Here is an 18,413-nt window from a genome sequence, read left to right as displayed (position 1 = left end):
TGGGGTTTTGCAGGCAGAGAGTTCACTCTAAATACAGCTGCAGATGGACTTCTTTGAAAATGGAAATGGAAAATTCCGAGCAGGACTATCTTGACATTTGATTCTGGAGCAATACTGAAATGTCAACATCTGCCATGAAAAATAAAGAACTATACAATAATGATGAAGGGCCCCCTTTTAGTTTGAGAGAGAGAGAGAGAGAGAGAGAGAGAGAGAGAGAGAGAGAGAGAGATGGGTCGTTTTACACAGCTCAAATCACTTTATATCAAGAAACTTCCATTCCCGTAATGCCGTTACACAATTGAAATCTGAAATGGTTGCAACACAAGAGTCGTCAGGTGTGGAAACAACTGCAGTCCTCCAGGCCACAGGCTCTGTCTGCTGTCCCATGCCCTACCCTGTCTGGCAGCCTGATGACTCTCTCTGTCTTATAGAGATCCTAGGTGCTGTCCGAAATCGTTATTCCAAAATCTCCTTTAATGCAAAAACTCATAATTGTCTTTATTCCGTGCTTACATTTTATTTACAGCTTTAAAGAACTACCTCCTGGGTGGCTAATTATGTCCCTCGTTCTGCTGAATACGGTGTAAAAGAGAAGTTTCATTTTCTTTTATTTAAAAAAAAAATAACCATGCTTTAAAAATGACATAAAAGTTGCAACTTGAATCTTTCTAAATGTACAGTTGATCAGTGTTACCCGTATTCATTCTATTGTGCATCCAAACTTCAAACTCCAGAAAATTTTCCTCTGACAAAGCTGAAGTTCTATGCTCATTAACAATTTACTCCCGTTGCCTAGTCATTTACAACCACCATTCTCCCTTCTGGCTCTGTGAAATAGACTGCTTGAGATTCTTCTTCATACGCTATTTTGTTTATCGTCTCATGGCTATCATTTTTCCATTGAGTGTTAGGTTTTGAAGGTCAGTCTACATTATAGCACACATCAGTCTTCTATTCCTTTTTATGGCAAAATAATATTCCTCAAAATGGTGTTGTGTAGTAGTTTCTTCCCAGGTCAATGCTTTCTTCTTGAAGGGAAACATCTTCATACACAGAATAAAAAAAGGGAAATTGAAATATCAGACTATTTACAGGGACATACAACAATACTAAAACTTCAGCCCAAAATTTACCCTGTCTACAAGATGTACAGGGATAAAGAAAGAGAAGAGATTGAGGGACTCTCCAACCAATGCCTGGCCCAAACTGAGACCCACCCCATGGGAGAAAGTCAACCCCTAACACTATTAATGATACTTTGCTATGTTTGCTGATGAAAGCCTAGCATAGCTGTCCTCTGAGAGGCTCCACCCAGCAAGAGATCAAAACAGATGCTGAGACTCACAGCCAAACATTGGTCAATGCATAGGAAGTCTTGTGGAAAGGTGGGAAGAAAAAGAAAAGGACCTGGAGGTGATAAGAGCTCCACAAGAAGACCAACAGAGCCAAATAACCTGGCCCAGGGGAGCCTGTAAAGACTGAAGCACCATGGACCATGCCTGGACTGGACCTAGGCCCCCTACACAGATGTAGCCGATGGGCAGCTTGGGCTTCATGTGGGTTCCCAAGTAAGGTGTGGACTCTGTTGCCTGCTTTTTGTCCCATTCCCCTGGTGGGGCTGCCGCTCCTGACCACAAAGGAAGAAGATGTGCTCAGTCCTAATGCAACTGGATGTGCTTGGGTGGGTTGGTTGTGGGGAGGTTCCCCTTTTCTGAGGAATAAGGGAGGGGAAAAGAATAAGGGAGGGAAGGAGGGACTGAGAGGAGAGGAGGGAGGGGGCTAAGATGGGGATGTAAAGTGCATTTAAAAAAGAATAAAAAATTAAAAAGAATGTAAGATAAAATTCATAATAGACACGGGAATTCTTGCAAGAGATCAATTCCCTAGGCCTAAGAGTATATTAAACAGGCTAGGTGCATCCCTTTAATCTCAGCACTTGGGAGGCAAAGGTAACTGGATCTCTGAGTTGAAAGCCAGCCTGGTCTACAAGAGGGAGTTTCAGGACAACCAAGGCTACACAGAGAAATCCTCTCTGGGAAAGAAACAAAACAAGAACAAAAGAGTATGTAAATAGTAAAGACTGCTGATAGAAGACTCCCAGACAAGACAAACTACAAAGAAAACTCTGAAACAACTCCAGTCACCACACAGAAGCAGTAGACCACCCAGGTAGCCTAGAAGCAGCAGAGACCTGCAAAATAGCAGAGATCTGCTTTAACAGATAAGCAGAGTCCTGGGGAAGAGGTTTAGACTAACTGCGGCACCTGGGAAAGGACCCTCCAACCTGCTGAGCTGCCTGCAGGCTGTGCAGTGTGCTCCAGGTTCCCAGCTTTGTGAGCTGTCACCCATGCTGGGGTGGACTTTGGTGATGCAGCTGTCTTTGAGTCATTTCTGCTCCTGTAAGTAACCCCTCACCCATATTCCCGTAAGTAACCCCAATAAAACTCATTGGATCACCAAGTTGGTCTTTGGTGGTATCTGTACTTTTTGGTCTGTTGTGGACTTTCTACCCCGGGGTGTGTAGACAGGTGTATTCACCTCTCCACTGGAAAAGCCTGTCATATAACAAATGAAAATATAACAACGTGTTTATGTATCCATGCATCTATGAACACTTGAGTCATTGGGGTTGGTAAATCACACTAGATAGTATTTACATCTTAAAAATATTCTGCAACCCATGAACATAGGCTCAGTTTTCATTGATTTGGTGCTGCTGTCCTTTCCTAATGTTAAGTATATAAATATAAACATATTTAAATATATAAACAATTAATATCATATATAAACATATATTTATAATATATATTATTATAATAAATATATTTCAGAGTATATATTATAAATATATAATATGTTGTATATTGTATAACACATAATATGCAATATAAATAAATATATTATACATAAATAAATATAGAAATGTAGAAATACAAAATGTTTTATATTCCTATATATTAGCTTATTTATTGAAATATAATTCATACACCATAAAAACCTATTTGAAGAGTGATTCAGTGCTTTCTTTTTCATTTTTGTGGCTTAATTGAAATATAATTAATATACTATAAAATGCACCCATTTAAAGTAGTAAGCAATATTTTAAATATATTGATAGAGCTGTAAAAACATCCAGCTTTAGGACAGTTTAAAACCCTTTAAAAGAAATAACTATGATCTATTGGCAAGCAGTTCCCAGTTCCTTCTTCTCAATTTTTACCCATTAGCAGCCACCAAAATGTTTTATATATTAGCTTATTCTTGACATTTAATATATGTGGGTACAGAAAAGATGTGGTCTTTGTGAGTGCTCTATTTCCCTTATAATATTTTAAAGGTTCATCTATAATGTTTTTAAGGTTCATGTAGCTGACTCCCTTTCTTTTTACTGGTGAATAGTATTCCTTACGGGAGCCTATGGAAGACATCTCACATTGAATAACATCAGCCTAAACTGACTTGACTATTACCAAGATGTCTGCGCAGCTTTCTGTCTGTGGGACTTGGTTATTCTGAACATTTTACATCGGTGGAGTCCTCTAGTGGACTTTCTCTAGCCTTTTATTTAGCAGAATTCTTTTCAAACTTAGTTTATTTTTATGGCTAAATAATATTTCACTGTGTAAATGTATAATGCTTTATCTGTTAACCAACCAACAGGCACTTTTGCTCTTTCTCCGTTTTAGCTTTATGACCAACTTGTTACAAATGTTCATGTACACATTTTCCTTTGGACTTAGATTTATTTGTACAGTTTTTTTTTCTTTCCTGTATATGTGTGCGTGCTTAAAGAAGTACAAGCACGTGGAAGCCAGAGGTCAACCTTAGGAGCCATCCATGCAACTTTATGAAATATGGGCTCTCATTGGCCTGGAACTCACTGTGTAGGCTTGGCTGCTTGGCCAGGGAAGCAAAGAAACCTGACTGTCTCTGCTTCCTCAGCACTGGGATTTTCAGCATGTAGCACCGAGGCCAGCCTTTTATTTTAAAGACTTGTTTATTTTTTATTTATGTGTTCGAGTGTTTTGCCTGCATGTGTTTGTGTATACCTGGTACTCACGGAGGTCAGAAGATAGCAATGGACCCGTGGAACTGGAGTTGAGGATGGTTGTAAGCCATCACATGAGCACAAAAACCTAACCCCAGTTTTCTCTGCAAGAGCAGTGCCATGCCACCAAACCATGGCTCCATTCCCGCTTCACCCCATATGATTTCACAAAAATGGGGGTGTTGAGTTCAGATTCTTGCACTTGTATGATATGCTCTTCACCAACTGAACTTTCTCTCTAGATTTGGACCTATACTTTCAATTGGTTTGAGTATTTTTAGTATCTCTAGGAATGTGATTGCTGGGTCCTATGTCAATTATCTGCTTCACTTCTGAAAGAACTGCCAAAGAGACTATGTAATTTTTTTCTATTCTAAGTAGCAATGTGTGCGGGCTTCAACTTCTAGTGTTTTCTCATTATAACTATTCCTGTGGCGGCGAAGCAGTGTTTCCTTTTAGTTTGAATTTGCATTTCCCCAGTGACTCATGATGTTGAATACTTTTCCCATGTGTTTAATGGTCATTGTAGTTTATGTTCAGGGAAATATCTGTCCAAATCATTTGCCCATTTTAATTGAAATATCTGTCTTTTGTTATGGAGCTGCAGAAACTGTTTATGTATTCAGGATACTGGACCCTTATTAGATTAGTGAATTGCAGATATTTTTCCTATTCTTTGTCTTTTTACTTTCTTAAAATAATACTCCTTATACTTTTTTTGAGATAGAATTTTGCCATAGAACCAAAGCTAACATTGAATTCACTATATAACCCAGGCTGGCCTTGAACTTGCAATAGCCTCTCTGTTTCAGCCTTGTGCATGCTGAGATTACTGGTGCGCACCATCATGCCTGTAGTGAAAATTTACATCCTTGTAAATAGGGGATCTCTAGTTAGAGGAACACAGTCAGCTTCTGTACTCCCTCTGAAAGTAGATTAACAGTTTAAATAATCAGCCTAAACGTCAAGAGAGTTTTGAGTCTTTATCTATGCTGACATCAGATCAGTTTCTTTTTAAAAGGGTCAGTCTGGATAGTGAGGGGTAAAAACTAAGTTAAGGACAGAAGAATTTATTTTATCTCACAGTTCAAGGTACAGTCCATTGTGGTAAGGAAGTCAAGGTCCAGCTACTCACATTGTGTCCACAACCAGGAGGAAAAGAGCACTGAACACATGCTACTGCTGATTTTCCCCTCTTCCATTAATACAGTCCAGGATCTCAACCAGGGATTGTGGTTGCTCTTTCCACCTCAATTAATGTAATCCAAACAATCCCCACAGTCATGTCCAGAAGCTCCCAAGTGATGTAAGATTCTGTCAAGTTGACAATTAAACCCTAACAATCACAAGTTCCAATTATCAGTTCATAGTATCTTGAGAAACAGGAGAGCAAACCCAGAAATGCAAGGCAGAGTTCTAGATGTGGAGATTAGGAAAACTTCCTATAGGAAAGAGAAAGACCAAGGAATTGAGGTAATGAACCATTTAAGGCCCATTTACTTTGTCCTTAGCTTGGGTAAGAGAGAGCGCTCCAGTAGCTCCTACATAGACTGTGTGCTTGAAAAATGGTTGCCTCGTTGGTGTAAAGCTTAGCTTTCAAGTTCAGAAGTAGCAGTACATGCTGCAACGTATCTACAGAAAGTCAGGAGTAAAATAAGCTGGGCTAGAGAGATGGCCTTGTGGTTAAAAGCACTGGCTGCTCTTCCAGAGGAGCCGGGTTCCATTCCCAGCACCCACATGGGAGATCACAGCTGTCTGAAACATCAGGGAATCCAACACACTCACACAGGCATAAATAAAAATGAATCATTTTAAAAAGTTAACCCCATTTAAAAACGTTCTAACACTAGATGGTGACAAACAACCCTGTGGTCTCCTTGCATAAAAGACTTCTGAGCTTTCATGTGTTTTCTGTCTGGAAAATTATATGGCATTATTCATGAATTATAACCGCCTCAAAAGAAATCTTCTCCATTGGTTTGATTTTTGAAAATGCTCCTCTCTGGACTTTTATCATCATCACACCCTGTCCTTCTTAAGGTGAAGAAATAAGAGTCTGTGATGTGGTCTTCATACAGAAGTGTCTCCAGCTTTGTGTAAAAAGAGGAAAACATTTGTAGCTTCTGACAGAAATCCCTGTATTTCTTGGCATTTGTTTGACCTTCCCTCACTACAGTAGTCTCAGGTGGGGGCTGCGCTGAGTTTTCTGGTTGAGATTCTGTAGTGGCTCGGTCAAGCAGTAGGGTACAGCAAGAGTGAATAGTCTAATTAAGGTGTTGAATGTGTCTATTCTGTTTTCTCTTCAGTGAGTCCTCATTTAAGTGTTTCCAGAGGCAAGTTCTTCCAAATATTTTTATTACCACCTTTCTGTATCAAAATTCTTTAAAGATGAAGGCACATTTTTACCAGAGAGCTATCCCCATTGCTCTGTGACTTCTAAGTACATTCTTCGCATTTTACTGTCTGTGGGGACCAAATATCAAAGGAAAAGGGGTTCAGCAAGATGAGTCATAAGTTAAAGGCGCTTGTCACCCAAGCCTGATAATGTGGAACACACACACACACACACACACACACACACCCCAATGAATAAATATTAAAAAAAAAAAAAACAAAGTAAAAAAGATGGCTAAACTACATTTCTCTCCTTTTGCTCTAACAGCCAAAGACTGTGCGATGTTTTTTTTAAACACAGAAAACTGTTACCTGGGAAACGATGATTCCATGGAGAAAGTTCCTGTTCCCCACTCTATCTACTATTCAGTTTTGTGCTTCCAAGATCTCTCAAGTAATCAACCTTTAACATGCAATGACAATGCTAAAATATGCAGGAAACTGGTCCTTTTGAGCAATTGCAAATGTTTAAAGTAACTTTTCCATTTTTTTTTAAATTTTGATATTTTTAAACATATTTGAAACACACAAAATCCTTTTGAAGAAAGTTGCATATTTTCCTCACTTGAGAAGAATGACAAATCTGTAAACAATATTTCAGCATGTGCTGGAAGAAAATTCCATTGACTGTGCTCACTTCTGTTTGTAGGGAAAGGGATGATGTTAAGAGGCAACCTCTTTCTGCCTCCTACTGGTAACCCAAAGAAGTGGCAGACACTCGCACCTCAGCCCTGAAATTGTATGCGCTTTATGAGAACATCGCTTTAAGTTTCCCTAAAAGAAAATAGTAAGCAATGTTTCAGGTCTGAGGCTTTTTTTTTTTTATTGAGATGAAATTTACAAACCAAATCATTCACCATTTTGAAGTTAATTTCCAAAACTGAGCAACTAGTATCACTACCCAATGCTAGAATATTTCACCCCAAAAAAAAAGCAAAATAGTCATACCTCATTCCTCCTTCCCACCTATCACTGGAAACCACTATCCATCCTGTTCCTCTACAGATTTTCTTTTTTTCAAGATTTATTTATTTCCTTTATATACATGAGTGTTGTGTTTTCATGCACACCAGAAGAGGGAATCATATTCCATTACAAATGGTGGAGATCTGAGAACTGTACTCAGGTCCTCTGAAAGAGCAGCCAGTTCTCTTAACAGCTGAGCCATCTCCCCAGCCCTCTACAGAATTTTTTTTTAATGCTAGACATTACAGGTAAAAGGAGTAATGCTACCTGTGATTTTTACGACTGCCTTTTTGGTGTGTGTGTGTGTGTGTGTGTGTGTGTGTGTGTGTGATGTACATCCATGTGTGTTCCTGTGGGCTGTACATATCTATAGAGATCCATTCGTGTGTCAGGAGTACAAACATCAGAGGTGGCATTAGGTATCTTCCTTTATCACTCTCCACTTTTCTCATTGAAGCAGGGTCTTTTGCTCAACCAGGAGCCCAAAGATTTAGCTTATCTAGCCAGTCAGCTTGCCTCAGGGATCCATTGTCCTGCCTCCTAAATGCTGGGATTACAGACAGACCACACCTCTCCAGAGCTTACATAGGTGCTGGGGATCAAAACTTGAGTCCTTCTACTTGTCCAGCAAGCATTTTACACACTGAGCCATCTCACCAGGCCCTGGTAGGCTTTCTTTGTGAACCTAAATTAAAGGCTGACTGATGTTGTACTGGAATATTTCATTGCATGTATATATCACATTTTGTTTCTCTATTATTTGGAAGACTATTTGAGTTGTTTCCACTTTGGGAAGATTATGAATGATGCCTCTGTGAATATTAGTGTACAAGGATTTGGTGGATAGTTTCATTTCTTATGGATATATACCTAGTATTAGAGTTTCTGCATCATATGATGACTCGATATTTGCCCCTTTCAGGAGCTGCTGGACTGGATTCCAAAGTGTGTGACCATTCTACACCATCCCCATCATGAATGAAATTCTTCATTACACCAGTATTTATTATTATCCAGGTGTGATATATCAGAATGACAGTGGAATTGCTGATCTCAATGGAAATTAAAACAAATATAAGAGCTCCTGGGAAGAATTAACCCAAGGCAGATATGGAATGGAGCAAGTGCTACAAGAGTTAGCAAGGCTAGTATGGTAATCAGACATTGTGTAGCATAGGGACCTTTGACATTTGAAAATTAAACAGACACCCTAGGAGAGAAAAAGCTTGGTGCCTGCTGAGAGCCTTCTATAATTGATAAAACTCCTGGTTTAGTGAATAAAGACCTAGCTTGGTCAATCATGATAGGGGTTCACTGCCTTTGGCCCAATTATCATACCTGAGAAAATGAGTGAAAGGCCAGGGAAGAGAATCACAAATGTGTATCCATCTTGTCTCTTGCTTTCTCCCAGTAAAACCTGCAGCCATTTTCCTAGGGAAAAAAAAAAAAACAAAAACATGTTGGCTGTCCATATCCATGATCTCTTCATAAGATTCAACATGTTGAGTTTAGAAACATTTTTGAGTATGGAATAGTTGCATCTGTGCTGAACATCTCCAGACCATTTCCTCTCATCGTTCCCTAAGCACTATAGAAAAACAGCTATCTATATAGCCAACACATAGTGTTAGGTATTAAAGTAATCTAAAGTTGATTTAAGTGATAAAGAAGCCAAGCACAGTGACACATGTCTGTAATTCCATCATGTGGGATGAAGAAATAAGTAGATGGCAACAAGTTTAAAGCTAGCATAGACCATATAAACAGCCCCATGTCAGGCAAGGATAGGTAGTGAGATCTGGAAGAAGGAAAGAAAAGAAGAAAACTGAAGACTGAATATCCATTATACACAAATGTTATACTATTTTACATAAGGGACTTGAGCTTGTACAGATTTTGATATATATGAAGGAAAGGGAATATCCCAAAGCCAATCTATGGATACCAAGGGATAATTGAATCTCTGATGTTTAGAAATTAGTAGACAATATATTTTTTCAAAAGATGTATTTATTTTATTTGTATTTACATGTATGATGTTTTGCCTGCTGGCATCAGGTGCATGCAGTATCCCCGAAGACCAGAAGTTCCAGGGAATCAGATCCCTGGAACTAGCTTAAAAGATGGTTGTGAACCACCATATGGGTGCTGGGAACCCAACTCAGGTCTTCTTCAAGAGCAGCAAGTGCTCTTGACCATTGAGCCATCACTCTAGCCTAGCAGATCCTACTTTTGAGCTAACACTTATATCTGGCACATACAGCATGCTTTGGCTACCCCTCACGGACTTTTAAGATCCAGACAGACAAGAGAGATAGGCAAGTTAGGGCCCTAGTCTTTGTCTCTACAGGCTCAGTGAAACTTCCAAGTTCAATCTAGTGGAATTATCTTCCTAAAGTTATAAATGCACATAGTCAGGGAAATGATCCATCCTCCTATTGGGATACATGAACCAAGGATGTATGACCTTTAAGATGATTAAGAAAAAAATGAGCTCGGCCTCTCATGGAGCTCCACTTCTTAACCATAAAACAGTTCCTATACTGACTCCCTGGTAGAACTACAACAGTGAATGTCACAACAATAACTAGAAATAGTTTGTTATAATATTTTTAAAACCAAAAGTTCATGATATTCAAAGTAGCAAAATGTAAAATACCAACAACAAACAATTAATTCTTGAGTCAGCATCTCCATTGTCTTGTCAAAAATATGAACTCTTCATCCACATGTCACTAACTTACAGAAAATTAATCACCGTATCATCCCATATGACTTTATGTCATCCAGCACTCAGAACAGCGTGTTGGCCAAATCTGGATACCACAAAATAGAGGTACCCCAGATGCTAGAATATGAGTGACAAGGACTAGCTAGAATCTAGAACCTAGCTGCTAGGCGGATCAAGAAGTAGGAATAGGAACTTACTACCAAGCCTGAAGACCCATATCCTGGAAGGAGAGAACAAATTCGTACACACAAACACATACACACACACACACACAGAGAGAGAGAGAGAGAGAGAGAGAGAGAGAGAGAGAGGAAGAGAAAGAGCACAAAATTAATAAACAATTGTGTCGATAAGATGTATTTATTTTCATAAAACGAGTGATAATTCTCTAAGACCTATAAGAAAAGTGCTGCGTGGGAGCCGGAGATAGCTCAGCAGATTAAGGGCACTTATTGCTCTTTCAGAGGACCCAGGTTCACTTCCCAACACCCACATTGCAGTGTACAGCTGTCTATAACTTCATTTCCATGGTATCTAACATGCTTTTCTGGTTTCTTTGGTCCCCAGGCATACACATGACGCACAAACATAAAGGCAGAAAAACACTCATACGCATTTTTTCGTGTTTTTTTTTTTTGAGACAGGGTTTCTCTGTGTAGCTTTGGCTGTCCTGCCCTCACTTTGTAGACCAGGCTGGCCTCCAACTCACAGTGATCTTACTGGCTCTGCCTCCCTGAGTGTTGAGAATACAGGCGTGTGCCACCACGCCCAGCACTCACACAAAATTTTTAAAACAAGAAAATTATTTTAAAAGAAAAAATAAATTGCTGACAACAGTGAAGGTTTGTTGGGGCAACTAGAAAGGAGACTGGCATAGCAGAGAAAGGCAAGAATGGCTAGTAATCTTCTGAAGTCAATAGAGTTATAGAGTTGTGTCTTATGCTCCTTACTATAACAGGCTTCAGTCGGAGAAGCATGTTATATTTGACTGGCATCCAATGGCACAGATGAAAGGTAGACTTCACACTTCTCAGATACAAAGCTCTGGGTTTGATCCCCGGCCCCACACAAAAGATTTTCCTTAGATTTTTTTTTTCTATTTCCCTGGTTGTTCCTTTACTTGTACTCCGTGACTCAGAAGGCTTCCGTTTTTAAGAGAGCCCTGAGGAAAAGAATGGGATTTCCAGCTACTCAAGCTTACAGTGAGAGTGACTCTACCTCCTGCCCCTTATCGTTCATTAAGCTCGACAGTGCTTATTAAAGTCAACAGTGCTCGAGACATTTATGGACGATTGGGATAGATGTCACGGAATGTCATCCCTGGAACTATGGGAATGGCGATGGGGGAAAAGTATATTCCCTTAAGAAAGCAAATTTTCTTCCTTAGAATCTATCCTAGTCTTGCTTCTGATTTTAGGTCAAGACTGGATTTCCAATCGAGATCGGAAATGTCAATTGACTATGTAATCTGAACTGTCTCTCCTAACTGGGGTGCTCAGATTGCAGTTAACGATCTTTGTTATGCCCTTAAGCATTCCCTCTGTCGTGGCAGCAGTGGAACTGGCGGCCTTAGTATATTGGGTAGGTGAAAGACTGAGAATACCTACCCTTGATAACTTCCACTTCAACTCCAGGGGAACTTTGGATTCAGTTGCACTTTGCTATGCACAATGTACCTGTGACAGCCAGAGGTGAACCCCTCTAGCCTGAGGGGTATCCCTGAAAGACAGGGAGAAAAGCAAAATGTTGCCACTGGAGAGAAGGTAAAAGTTGAGGGTGGAGTATTGCAGTCTGAGGCTACCCTGGGCTATGCAACAAGACACTGTGTCAAGAAAATTTAAAAACCAGGCCTAGCGGATCAGGCCTGGAATTAGAGCTACATGGGAGATTGAAGCAGGAAATTCACAAGTTCAGAGACTCCTTGAGGTATAGATTGAGTTCCAGGACAGCCCGGGCAATTTAGTGAGACTCTGTCAAAATTAAAAGCTAAAAGGGGGTTGGAGATATAGTTCAGTGGTAAAATGTTTGCCTAGTGTGTATAAGGCCCTGAATTCAGTCCCTGGCAGTACAAAAAAAAAAAAAAAAAAAAAAAAAATGTTCTTTGAAAACCTTTTTTGATAAAGAGGGCTCAGGTCAAATAAATGACAAGGCAAAAAATGCAGGATTCATTGAATTCCCTGCATCACCTGAACAGATGCACATCTGGCCTCGGCCCAAGTACTTACAATGATAGGTAGGTCACTGCTGCTCGAATGACACCAGGCAGTAGTTGCATAGCAAACATAATTAAAAGTCTGCAGCAGACTGAGCAGTGTTCTGCTTCTCCTTGCTGCACCCACAGTTCCCTTTGGAACAACACAAATTGAATTCTGCACCTGATGCGTATGGCTGCCCTTACAATTTATAAAATGTTTTCTCTCCAGATCAAATTCCTAATTCCATAAAGCATCCCGTACATGTTACTGTTCTGAAGATCCTCTTTTGTGTGTGTGTTTTTGTCTTTCCTCTTGCTTCCCTGCAAAATGTGATAAAAATAAAATAAAATTTCTCCAAAGGAGATCACTGTGGACAGTTACCGCTCCTGATCCAATGAGAAGCACTCAGAATGATCGTTGCTGCCGTTAAACAATATGCATTATCTTATTTCTGTGTGTGTATCTGTTTAGTGTATATGGACATGTGTGTACAAGTGCAAAAGTATGATGTTTGCAAGTGTATGTGAAGGCCACAGGTTGATGTCACGTGTCCTCCTCTTGCTTTTTCCAACTGTTCTGAGGCAAGGTCTCTCCAGGGATGGAGAAGTGGCTCCGCCCTTAAGAGTGCCAGCTGTCTTTTTGGAGGACCCAGGTTCAATTCCCAGCACCCACACAGCAGCTCACAACTGTCTATTACTCCAGTTCCAGGGGATTTGATGCCCTCACACCAATACACATAAAAGAGGGGGAGGAGGGAGAGGGAGAGGGAAAAGAGGAAGAAGAAGAAAAAGAAGAGGGAGAAAGAGAGGGAGAAAGAGAAAGAGAGGGGAGTCTCTCCCCGAACCCAGAGTTAACCTATCCAGGTAGCCAGCTTACCAGCTGGCGAGCAATCCCTAGCGATCTTCCTGTCTCCTGTTCTTTGCTAGAATTACAGGTTGGGTCTTGTTTGTCACATGAGTGCAAGGGATAGAACTCAGATCCCCACGTCTGTGTGGCAAGCACTTTACTGACAAAGTTATTTCCCCATCCCTCTCTTTTTAGTTTTATCTTATTTCTAGTTTCTCACCCACTATGTACTATTATCAGTCAGAGTTTACCAAGAAATAGAGGCGCAGAGACAACAACTAATCTGAGAGTACGAAAAATCAGCGCAGGGCTAGCTGAAATCTAGCTGCCAATACGCATTCACTGCAGAGGATTTTAACAGATTCCTTTAAATTCGAAGTTGAAATTAGCAGCATATAGAATAACAGGTTTATGGCATTTTTAAGACATGTATATCGTTGCACTTTGCTCAGATCCACCTCCCACTACCTTCCCTTGTATTCCATATATTTCTCCCCAAGTCCTTGTTGAATGGCTCAAGGACTTGATAAAGTAGCTTATAACTCTATCCTTACCTTGGCATTTATGAAATTAGCAGCTCACTGAAATCTGCAGACACCTTTCAGATCAATAGCCATTGGGCCACCTTCTGAACAGCCTTAGCCCTCATCTATTGAAGCTATGTACAATCATGTCCATCTCTTTTCCATTGTGCCTTCCTGGAGGAAGTGTTGGGGCTGGGAAAGGGTCTTAGCTTTCTTAAGCTCCATGGCAACTCATATCAGTACAAATTAGAATTGTAGAGTCTGGCTTACCAGATAAGACCAGGTGGCTCTTACAGAGGACCTGCATTCAGTCCCCAGCACCCACATGGTGGCTCCAGTTTCAAGGGATCTGATACCCTCTTCAGGCCTTGACAGGCACGTGGTGTGCATATATGTGCAGGCAAACACTCATACATATTAAATAAGTATATTAAAAATATTATATTTTCCTTAGAATTCTATGATCATGCAAAAGACATGGGACTCGGCAATCAATAACATCTGTAACATATAACCAGATGTGTGCAGACATTTAAGCATGTAGAATGAAAAGATGACATCTATACATGTTCACACAATTATTCAGTGGCACAGAACTATTCAAATCCAAGCCCATTGAAAAACTAAAATAGTACGCTACTTTAATTGATAGGCATTATCATAGACGAAAACCGCACCTGACCTCAAAAGTACAACATAGTCCATTCATTCAACAAACACTGTATTAAAAAGAAAATGGAAATTTCTTTCAGAAAAAATCTGAACAATTCAGAAAATGAATAACGAAGTACCATGATTTGGCATTAATTCCATAGAAAATATGCAATATACTTTAGGTGTCCTTGTCTTTATACAGGTATACTCCATAGTGTCTTTGATGTCTTTAGAATAAAGGCACAGTAATGACAATTTTTAATATGGAGTAAGAGTGATATAGTGAATATTTCATTTTGAGGAGTTGGCAAAAGATTATTTTTAAGTTTACTTCAAAGGAAAAGGATGAAATAATGAAAGATGAAAGACTGATTCATGATCTCAGTGCTAGTTAATTTAGAGGACTCCACAGTCCCATTTTTATCCGCTGACTGAAATCTTTCGAAGATAATTGATCTAGTTTTCTGTTTTATTGCGTTTGCTGTCACTCATTTCATTGTTTGCCAGATTAGAAGTGTTTGATATAAGTTTATGTACTACATATAATTTCAATGTGACATCTCTTCTTTGTTCATCTTTCACGGCCAGCTGATAGCTTCAAATTCGCTCTCCAGGAAATCTTAATTCACTATTATCTAACTGCCACATTAAAAAATAATGAGGGAAGGACTTCATCACCTGCCATTTCAAATGCAAGTCTCTAAACCCTGTACGCTCAGAACTAAAGAAAGATTAGTTTGATTGAATATTAAATAACTGAGCCCAGTTCATAACAATTTTATGAAAAATAATATTTCAGATCCTGTGAGTTGGTTTCATTCCTGGAGTCAGAAAACCAGGAAGTATTTCTAAAACAATTCTAAGGACATCATTGCCGTTCACAGGATCAAATAGGTAAGGAACATAATAGCAAATCCAATAGCATACAGGAAACTTCCTATTTGGTCATCCCAGGAACTCTTGTGTTTGTGACAAACTGGAACTCAGAGCAGGAATCTAAGTGGTTGCTACAGAGCTCAGGAAAAAAAAAAAAAGGATGTTCAGCCATGTGCACTGTAGAGTGCATATGCTTCAACTGAAAACAGGACAGAGTCAGTGCACAGAAAGACATTGGTAGTAGCTTCCTCAGTGACATTGGTTTTCATATAGCAAGGGACAATCTACAAGAAGAGATAACATGGAGCTGGAGATGTGGCTCAGTGGGTAAGAAAACTCATTGCTCTTGTGGAGGACCCTAGTTCTATTCCCAGAATTCATATGGTAGCTCACAACCATCCAGGGAATCAGACATTCTCTTCTGACCTTCCCAGACGTCACACGCACTGCACACAGTGCACATACATACATGCAGGCAAAATAGTCATACAAAGTAAAAATAAGAGGAAGGGATGGCATACGGAGTTCAAGGAATGGAGCAAAGATATCTCCGTTAAATCATATTTGACTTTCAAAAAAGTTTCTAGGAAGCATAGTGAGTAAAGCATGGTTTCGGAAGCCCCATATCAGGTTACAAAGTGGGAGCGTTTATTTTAAAATTAAAATAACGTTATCAAGACTACAGTGGCTCAGGAAATGAGCAACATAGGAAAAAAAATAAATCCGGTGGGGTTTTTTTTTGTTTGTTTGTTTGTTTTTTTCACAACGAAATCTCTCAAAAATAGAAACGACCTTTCAGAGAAGTAACTATCAAGAGAATTTAGCAGGCTGGGAGGTGGTGGCACACGCCTTTGATCCCAGCACCTCAGGAGACAGAGGCAAGTGGATCTCTGAGTCCAAGGACAGCCTGGTCTACAGAGTGAGTTCCGGGACAGTCAGGGTGACAGAGTGATGCCCTGTTTCAGAAAGACAAGAATTTATCAGGACCCCTTTACTCCAGAATGTTGAAATCAAAGTTTCACAAATTCTTAATTTTCCTACAAGTTGGAAAATAAGGTATAATCCATAAGCAATACAGGACAGCAACATCATTAATTCATGCCATTAACACTCATACAACATCTATTTTGTTTAAAGCGCTATGTCCAGAGGAGGTAGAAGCAAAATCAAGACAACATCCTACTCTCCAAGATGAGGGCTGTAGGGACATAGGCAATTAAAAGATGGTTGTGGTGGGTTAAAGCGACCTGTGGAGGATGACACCCTCTAGTTTGCTCTCTGCTGACATCTCATCAACCACCAACCCCTAAAAGGAAGACAGAGAAAATTATGACATAAGTGTAAGACAGCTAAATTAGCCAGAAATGCAATCCAGAGTAAGTTGATCTAAGATGGTTTTTTCAAGAACTTAATTGGGAGCAGAGGCATCTAAAGCTGTACAGCAACTTGCAGAATAAAATAAGCAAGTGTGTAAAACTTAAATCAAAATTTATAAGACACTTCGAGAAAAACAAAAGCAAACGGTATCTTTGATCCTCTTTTTTTTATGTTATGGATATTTCAGTGTTTCCATGCATAGATGTGACCCACGTGTGTGCCTGGTGTCCAGAGAAGCCAGAAGATGGTGTCTGTAACTGGAGTTACAGATAGATGGTTGTGAACTTTCCTGTGGTGCTGAGAACCAAACCTGGGTCTTCTTGAAGCCCAGCTGGTGAACTTAGCCACTGAATCATCTCCCCAGCCTCTGGACAGTTCATCCTAAGGACTATTTTTTAAACTTTGTGTAAGTGTATAAGGATTTTGGGCATTTGTTTCAGCAATTTTGTTTTAGAGGCTTCCATTAAAAATACTTTAATGATTAAATTACATTTAAAGTTAAACATCAATTACATTCTAAAGTATTTGCAGTCTATGACATGATAGGATGACTGGAGATGTGTTTTCTGATGATCCCATGAAGGATAGAGGATATGGTAGCGTAGAGAAGAAATACAGTTAGCCCTATGTTAGTCCATTGGTAAAGCTTAGGGATAATTACAAGGGCTTCATTATGATCTTCTGTCTGTTTCTATACGGACTTAAAATTGTCTGTATTAAATAAATCATCCTTGGAAGACAATGAAAGGGTTCAAAAGGAATTTAACAGTGAGTTTGAAAGAAAGCAAGGGCTATCTAGCTAAAGGTCATGGCCATCTTATTGCAAAGCACACTGGAGTAAGACTACCTTTCCTTTTCTTTTCTTTTGAGATAGGTTCTCGCTGTTTTAGCACTCACTGTGTAGACAGTGCTGGCCTTAAACTCATAGAGAACCATGTGCCTCTACCACCTAACTGCTGGGATTAAAGGTGTGTACTACCATGCCCAGCCAAAACTACCTCTTAATAACATAGCTTTTATTAAGTTGTAGAATACCAAAAATAAATAAATAAATGTCACATACATAAAATGTTAAATGACCATTGGCAGTGATTACAGCTTGTAATTTCAGACAATATTAAAAATAAGTACAACTTATAATTTGTCCCCCCAAAATAAATAAAAAAGGTACAAATAAAAAATTAATAAAAAATTACAAGGTATGCATATTAAATTCAACTACCCACTTCAAAGGCTAATAATGAAATGTAAACACCTGTACCTCCCACCCAGGGTAAGAGAGAGAAGCTCTCAGCTGGGTGATGGTGGCACGCTCCTTTAATCTCAGCATTTGGGAGGCAGAGGCTGGCAGATCTTTGTGTTCTGAGTTTGAGGCTAGCCTGGTCTGAAGAGCAAGTTTCAGGACAGCTAGGGCTACCCAGGGAAACCCTGTCTCTGGAAAAACAAAAACAAAACAAAACAAAACAAAAGAGGTAAAAGTTTTCTATGTAGCTCCTCCACCTACCAAGAGCTAATAACCATTCATATGAATTTTATGTTGTTATTTTCTTACTTTAATAGTCTTTTAGCACATGTGTTATCTCCAGTTAATACATTAATTAGTTTACCTGGCTTTGAACTTCTTATAAACAAAATTATACTGCTTTTTTTTTTTACTTACCTTATCCAAAATTATTTTTGAGATTCATCCATGGCTCTGTGTATGCATGGAGAACTTTTTACTGTTGTTAGTGGTGTTCTGTAGTATGACTAGACAACAGTTTATTCATCCTTTCTGCTAAGAGGGATCTGTACATACG

Source organism: Meriones unguiculatus, chromosome X, assembly GCF_030254825.1.
Source record: "Meriones unguiculatus strain TT.TT164.6M chromosome X, Bangor_MerUng_6.1, whole genome shotgun sequence".
Classification (NCBI taxonomy): Eukaryota; Metazoa; Chordata; class Mammalia; order Rodentia; family Muridae; genus Meriones; species Meriones unguiculatus.
The sequence above is the reverse complement of the archived record's forward strand: the minus strand, read 5'-3'. Positions refer to the sequence as shown.